The sequence below is a fragment of the Nuphar pumila genome, chromosome 2 (assembly GCF_984573655.1).
Source record: "Nuphar pumila chromosome 2, dmNupPumi1.hap1.1, whole genome shotgun sequence".
Lineage (NCBI taxonomy): Eukaryota > Viridiplantae > Streptophyta > Magnoliopsida > Nymphaeales > Nymphaeaceae > Nuphar > Nuphar pumila.
The window spans coordinates 145,265,339-145,273,427 of NC_143250.1; the positions used below are offsets into that span (position 1 = coordinate 145,265,339).

At 41.9% G+C, this 8,089-nt stretch overlaps 1 pseudogene; it reads right to left on the reverse strand.

The window, feature by feature from the left end:
- Positions 1-290: 290 nt before the first annotated feature.
- On the reverse strand, positions 291-5,592 carry LOC149847478 (protein trichome berefringence-like 7; annotated as a pseudogene).
- Between the last annotated feature and the right edge of the window lie 2,497 nt (positions 5,593-8,089).

The following is an 8,089-nucleotide window of genomic DNA, read 5'->3' on the forward strand; positions in this document are numbered from 1 at the left end:
AGGAATAACATTAATGTGTTTCTTCATCCACAGATGAAGTCTCCAGCAAGAATGATTGAGGTCTCCATGAGATAGATTTTTGTGCTAATTATGTAAGTTAAACTATTTCTTTTCAGGACCAACTTCAGAATCTTATGACATATAATTTCTACAAGTGTATCATCTAAACTACTACTTTTTAAGGCCAACTTTAGAATCTTATGACATTTTTTCTATGAGTGCATAACCTTTTGTACAAAGCATCAATCACAAACGATAAACGAAGGAACAAGGCCACTCAAGCACAGAACTTACACGTCAAAGATCTTCACTGGGTTCCACCAATGGCCAGAATTGAAGATTAAAAAATCCGAATTGATCCATCTTTTACTGATACTATCCAAACTGTCCAGCCTAAGAGTAGACCGAACTCTCTTTGGCGCATGTCTGGGTGGAAGACCATCTTGAACAAGGAATGGCGCACGATAGAACTCCATTGTAAAGTTAAATGAACTAAATGTCACGCCAAGAAATCTGATCTGTTTTTTTATGCTGTTCCCATTTATTTCATAAACAGAACTCTTATCTGACACACCGTGTAAAATCCAAGGCAAAAAAAAAAGTTGGATCCGGGTCGGATCCGGACCCGACCCGGATCACCCTCCCTCTCTCGTGCATATTTAAAGCAGTGAGGAGGGGAGGGGTTTCACATTCAAAACCCCTTTCCCCTCTCGCTCTCTCGTTCCTCTGTCAGGCCCCCACCCTCTCTCTCACCCTCGCCCAATCCTTTCTCCTGCTCTCGCCTTCTTTCTAGTCGGCAGACCTCCTGTTCGACAGCCCCCTCTCTCTCGCTCGCCAGCGACCTCAGCCCCCTTCCGCGGCTGTTTCAGGTACCCCCCTGACTCCCCTCTCTTTCCTCTGTTGCCTTCTTCTTCCTCCTCATTTTTTCCTCTGGGTGCGCCGGAGAGCCGACATGATGCCAATGGCCCCCTGTTGTGCTTTCCCCCTCCCTCTCGGTGCTTCTTGCGTGTCGGGGAGGGGTCGAGCCCCCCCCCCCCCCCGAACTCTTTTTTTGCAGGGAAGGGGCTGAGCCCTCCCTGTACTCCCTCTGAAGGCAGGGGAGGGGTTGAACCCCTCCCTGCTCCCTTTGTTAGCAAGGGAGGGGTCGAGCCCCCTCCCTGCTCTCTGCACCTTCCAGCAACAGGGAAGGAGCCAAGCCCCCTCCCTGTACCACCCTGTATGCAAGGGAGGGGTCGAGCCCTTTTCCCTGCGTACCCTTTGGCAGGGATGGGGCCAAGCCCTACCCTGTGCCCTAGTTTTGCAGGGGAGGGGCCGAGCCCCCTCCTTGCACCCTTAGTTTGGTGGGGGAGGGGTCGAGTCCCCTCTGTGCGCCTTCTTCTTTTAGTAGGCAGGGGTGAAGACCCCTGCCTCCCCCTCTGTAACCAAACGGGCAGAGGACTCACCCCTGCCTCTTGGCTCCTCCGGCAGGCAGGGGCGAAGCTCTCCTTCCTCCTTGGTTGTCTTTGTTAGGCAGGGGCTTCACCCCTGCCTCTTGGCTCCTCCGGCAGGCAGGGGCGAAGCTCTCCTTCCTCCTTTGTTGTCTTTGTTAGGCAGGGGCTTCACCCCTGCCTCTCTTTCACTTCGTTAAGCAGGGGCACAACCCCTGCCTACTCTCATGTTCGGACGGCAGGAGCGCAACTCCTACCTTTGTCCGATCTCTCGGAAGGTAGGGGTGAAACCCTTGCCTTTGTTTGAACCATCGTGAGGCAGGGGTGCAATCCCCTGCCAACCCATTTTTTTTGCTGACAGTAGGTTAGCAGAGGCTCGCAGCCTCTGCCCTTGCAGTAGGTCTGCAGGGGGGCGTTGCCTCTGCTTCTTTTACAACAGAACAGCGGAAGTGCCCATGTCCTCTCTATTTTTCTAATTGAAATAGCATGTTGACGTCTCGCTTTTGCAGTTTGTACGATGGATCTCGCGCCCCACGGCCCGAGCCCTTCATTACTTACGCACGAAGGTAAACGCAACTTTGAGACTCCCTAAAGTAGGAGAAGATTGCACGGAGAACTTGGATAATTGAATTAAGTTCAATTAATTAACAAGACAATTATATATATATATATATTTATATGAATATGCATTTAGCTAAAGGACACGGTTTCACAATTCTTGTCCTTTACTTTTTGTCATGTCTTTTCTTTGCCGCCGTGCATTGTGACTAGGCTTTGCTTATGCATATTCCTGCTTTTAGTGTTTCCTTTGTCATCGCGCTTTGCGCACAGGCTTTGTGTTTGCACTCTTGCTTTTAGTATTTACTTTGTCGCCACCTAAGCTTTGCTTATGCATTCCTGCTTTAAGTCTTTTCATTGTCACCGTGCTTTGCGCACAAGCTTTGTGTTTGCACTCCTACTTTCAGTATTTACTTTGCCACCGCGCATTGCGCCTAGGCTTTGCTTACGCACTTCTGCTTTCAGACTTTACTTTGTCATCGTGCTTTGCGCCCAGACTCTTGCTTTTGCAAATATGTCACTACCGCCTTGCCATTGCACACGACGCTCATGATTTCGCTTATCGCATGCACTATTAGATGCATCCTCGTGGAGTATGCACAAGCATTTACCACTCTCCCTCTTACGATAAGAGATGAGTCAGAGGCTTAAACGATACATCATCGACTAAGGAGAGAGATCCCTAGCAAGGATCCTGACTTTTCGAGTGAGCAGTCCTGCAAAGTAGGCTTAAGGATTTTTGGGAGTTGCGCTAAAACATTAAAGACTACCCAAATCTACGTATTTGAAAAGAAGGTGTTTGTCTATTTCAGATCGTGCATCTAACACATCTTGGGTAACCCCGAATTGGGGGCTCAAACAAACTTCTTGGCAGGGGTTCTGTTGAGAAACTTGTATCCCGTTCATCAATGTCAGTATCGAGTCATGCGAGGCATGCAGATACTTCGATAACGGATGAGAGATTCTAGAAAATCGCATGTCATATGTTGGCACCAGTTGTCGACTGTTTCGAAAGATAAAGAATGTCAAAAGTAAAGTTTGAGAAACATTACATCTTTGTGAAACACTTCTGTTGAGGCTCCTGTTAATGAACTATATTACTTTCATCATAGAGTACTTGTAGACCTGCACTGCTCATTAGTACTACGATGATCAGATGAGACGGTCATGTGACCTCGAACAGTGTTAATTGTACAATTATGTAATCACATAAAATAGTGATGGATCACCTTCATAGACAAGATGCTTGAATGATTGAAAGACCAGAGCACGTAGAATGGGTCATCGATTAAGCAACACCTGACGCACCCATTCGCCTTTTGTTTCTGTCAAGGAAAATGATGAATCAGTACAAAAACTCCAATGAACATGTTGTTAACAACCACCCCATGGGCAAAGATTCGGCCTCTCCAGTCATTGGAGTTAGGGGAAGGGACTACCAGACATTATCATAGGTGGTAAATCCCATGGACTTCTGCAGAAGTTGGATGCATCTGTTGCCAAGTAACTGCCTTTGGGGGATCCTCTCTTGACCAAAAGTCGTCCCTTTAGGAGTGGACTCAACTAGCTATTCGGGTTATTGAAAATACATAGAATACCAGACGCCTGAACTAATCTCAGTTGTTTCTACGATTCACGTCTGCATGTACTCAGAGGTTAGTTAATATCGAAACATAAGTATGTTAACACTAGTTGATGGGTCATAAGACTTACTAGTTGCTTGGTAGTTCACAACTTACGATTGAATTAATCGTTATGCTGTATTTGACAGTTATATTGCTTATCTGCTTTAACTGCTTATCTGCTTTAAACTGCTTAGCATGCTGAATTAAATGTACTTAATTCAGTTTTCTATCGTTTCACTTGTGCACCTACCAGTTTTTCGCGAAACTGACTATATTTTATGAGCACAGGTGATGAATAGGTTGCGAGACAGGCGATAACGCGATGAAAAGATGATCTCAGGATTCCACTGTTTCTGTTAGCAGCTCGCGTTCTGAACTTTTGAATTTTTGGCTAGGGTTTCCTCATAAAATCCTAATTTTATACTACTTGAAGTTATTTCTAATACAAATAACTTATTAAAATGTTTTCAAGTTATATGTGCTGAAAATGTAGATTTTTACGCTAACGCGTTCAAGGTTGTCAACTTGCCTTTCTTATTCAAAGAAAAAATATTTTCACTGATTTGCTAAAAACTCTAAAAAGAAAAGAGAATTTTCTAGTCCGTTGACCCTTTTGAAAATGTTTATAAGTTTGAAATTTTAGGGCGTTACACACCGGTCATGAGAAGGCATATCATACTCTCCCATTGTGTTCTTCCCATTGAATCACCAACAAAAACAATTCTCAATCCTTGCAGGCTTTGCAAAATACCATGCACATCAAACCTGACATATATAAGGAGTGTTAAATACTAGGCACTCACTTTTGCACAACTATTCATACAAACAAACATAGATACACACAAGCAAGTAATCGACACATGGTTCTTTATTGACATGAGATTATAAAGTAAGGAAAACAGTTTTTTTAAAGACAGATCCATGCAAAAGCATATTTATGTAATAGTGGCTGTAAAATCCCCAGAAAGATCATCGATTTCATAATAAAAGTGAAAGGAAAACAAGAACACTCAAATATTCAGGAGGAAAAAACGTATGTAAAAGATGAAAGAATAGTACATTCATACGTATTTCAAGTAATTATATTGAAAAATGATAGTCAGAAAAAGAAAAACAAAGAGAGAATAATACATGGTATATCAAATATTGTTTTCGAGTCCAGACCAAAAGAAAGAGAAAAAAACTAATGTGCTAGGCATTGATTTCAGACTGTCGATCCCAACCAATTAGTTTTCTACAAATATTAAAAGAACTATAAGTAACACAATAATCGAAGGATGGCGCTCAAGAAAAGAAAAAGACTAATTACCTTGGTATATTGCAATGTTGAGCTTCCACTGTTAGGAAAACCACGAGCAAAAAATAACCAAAAGAAAACAAAGAACAAGAACGATCAAACAAAACACAAGAAGAACACATATTTACGTGAAAAAACCTCCTCAAATCCGAGAGAAAGTAAAAAACCACAGCCTCCCAGAGAGAAATCTTATTACTCTTATCCAACAATTACAAGATGGAGAAAGAAAAGCGAGAATATAAACAAGGCAAGGGCGGCAACCCTAACTCTAACCAAATCGGGTCTGATCCACTGGAAACCGGGTCCCAAACATAAGTCCAAAAAAAAAAATCTTGGGAGGAGGGGGGCACTGCCCCCTATAACCCCCAGTCAGGGGCGCCCCCCTAGACCCCCGCCCGTTGACCGCGCAGCGGGACCCATGCTGAGAGGAGCTCCCATAACCCCTGAATCAGGCTCCACAACTCATCATCCACCTCCATTTTAAATCATCTCTACGCCCATTGCCTTGGCAATTAAAGCCCCTCTCTGTAAATGGACAAAGCTAGCTGTTATATAACGGACAGGAGTCATAATAAACCCACTTCCCTTTAAAAATATCGCACTCCCCAACAAACTCAAGCCCATCAAGAATTGCATATTTATAGCTCTCCGCTCGCTTGGGGATGAAAACATACCAACGTCCCATAACTAAACAGAGGCAACCATCACTACACATAGGACGACTACTGCCTTGAAACTGGAATTAACCAAAACCCAATTCTTCCGATGGTCGACAACTCTAGGGCTCTGAATTTTCCAGCTAAAACTGCCATAATTCGCCAAGTTCGTCCTGAGACTCACTGTATTAACAAACTGACAAACACCTCCACCTTCTTCATAACTGAACAATCAATTCTCTTTTTTTCCGCGCAACAAAGACCAAGAAAAGGAAATTCGACAAAATACATTGTTCTCTAAAACCCTAAAATAAGCCATAAAGAACCCAAAAACACTCAGAAAAGATTTCCCCATCTGTTAACCATCACCAATAATCGATCTACCACACAACCAACACCCAGTAAGAAACAGGGGAAACAAAATCCCAAAGGATGAAACGGCCACCAGTTCAGCAGAATCCGTTATCAGGATATGATATATACAAAATGCACTCAAAAACCCTAATTTCCGAAATTCTTACTCGTCCCCGAACCAAAACCACTGGATCAACCGCAGCTCGAACGGCGAACAGTCCGCCGAGAATCTAAGCGACATCAATCTATCGATCATCTGATTCCATAATTCGGCGCAATCGGGATGGAAATAAGGTTTTTAAGGGTAACTGGGGGCAGCGTTTCTTCGCCGGAAAAACCAGAGATTCGAGGGAAGAAACGGCCAAAGAGATCAACGAAGAAGATGAACCAAAGGATTGGAAGGATGATAAAGGGAAAAATGATGGAGATGAATGAATTAGGGTTTTGGGTAATAAAAAGGGGGCAATGTAACAGGAATCCCTAGATCGAGAAAAGGAGAGCTGCATAGCGTTGCAGAGAGAAAAGGAGGGAGAAAGGGAGAACGGAGAAGAACGTGTGGGGCTTTATATGGGAAGAGAAAATGACCATGATACCCTCGATTCAGTCTAGATTACCATTGTACCCCTATGATGAGGGTTGGTTGTTTCTTGTTGAGACCTGAGTCCCTTTCACTTGGGTTTGGGTTGGATATCCGATCGAGTCCGAATCCGTTTAACCGAATTCGGTAAAAGAAATCAAATCCCATTGGTAATTGGATTCGATTCAATTTTAAATGATTGTAGTGGATCTCTATCTGAATGATTTGACATTCGACCTGGATTAGGTTATGACTTTTTTCATCTGAATATGAATTCACTTAGTTGGACACGATTCTATTGGATTGAAAAATGCTACATACAAAATGAACCCACACTAACCTAACCCCGCTGGCTCAGCCTGCAGTACTTAACGGTAGCTGTCCTGTTAGCATAAAACTCTGAGGGTTTATTCCTGGACCCAAGGGAATCACCAAGCTTTGGGGTGACACCCATAGGATTTGAAACAGTCTAGGCCCCACCCCACTAGGCCAAGCCCTTTGAGTTTAAACGAACCCATAGTTACCTGAAGCTTCTAATTACGTGAGGAAGCTCAGTTCTCTATAAACTCGTTTCAGAAATAAAAGAGACTCATTGATTCCTAAATCCATTTTCTTGCAAGAGGGGGAGCCAGAAATCCAAGTTAGGTAGATGCACAAGCACACACTTATATATATAGAGAGAGAATTGAACATATTAGGCCCAATTTCTCATTCTACATTCTTCCCTATAGGTTTTAAGTGTTTTATGATATATCTGAACCATTAGGTGCGTTTTAGCATGATCGATTTTAGTAGAAATCGACTAAGAAAAAACATGCTTTTATGAGCCGGTAAAAACTGGTACCTTCATGACCATTGATTTTGGATGACCAAAAAAACCTATATACAAGTCAGATTTTGACGATCGAAAAGCCGATTCCCACTAAATAAAACCTATAGATCACATCTACAGTATTAGACCTGAGAAAAAAATACTTAAAACTACAATTTTTGAAAAGTCCTAATGAGACCTTACAAAAAAGGGGGCCTAAGGAACACATCTCACACTCTCACTCTCTCTCTCTTTATTTATATATATATATATATATATATATATATATATATATATATATATATATATATATATATATATATATATATATAAGGGACAACTTAACATATTAGGCCTCAATAGACTCTTGGATCATATTTTTTCGATGAAAAAACATGTTTTTATGAGTTGAGAAAAATAAGTACCTTCATAGCCATTGATTTTGGATCACCAGAAAATTGTATACACATTAGATTTCGGTGATCCAAAAGCTGGTTTCCACTAAACAAAACCTATAAATCACATATATGGTATTGGATGTGAGAAAAAATGCCAAAAAATATAATTTTGAAGGGGCAAAACAATAAAGTGGTTAGAACCAGCGTCTCTCTCTCTCTCTCTCTCTCTCTCTCTCTCTCTCTCTATATATATATATATATATATATATATATATATATATATATATATATATATATATATATATATATATATATATAAAGAGAGAGAGAGAGATAACATTCGGGTGAGGGCGCTTTATTGGGGATTTTTAGGTCAAGTGCCCATG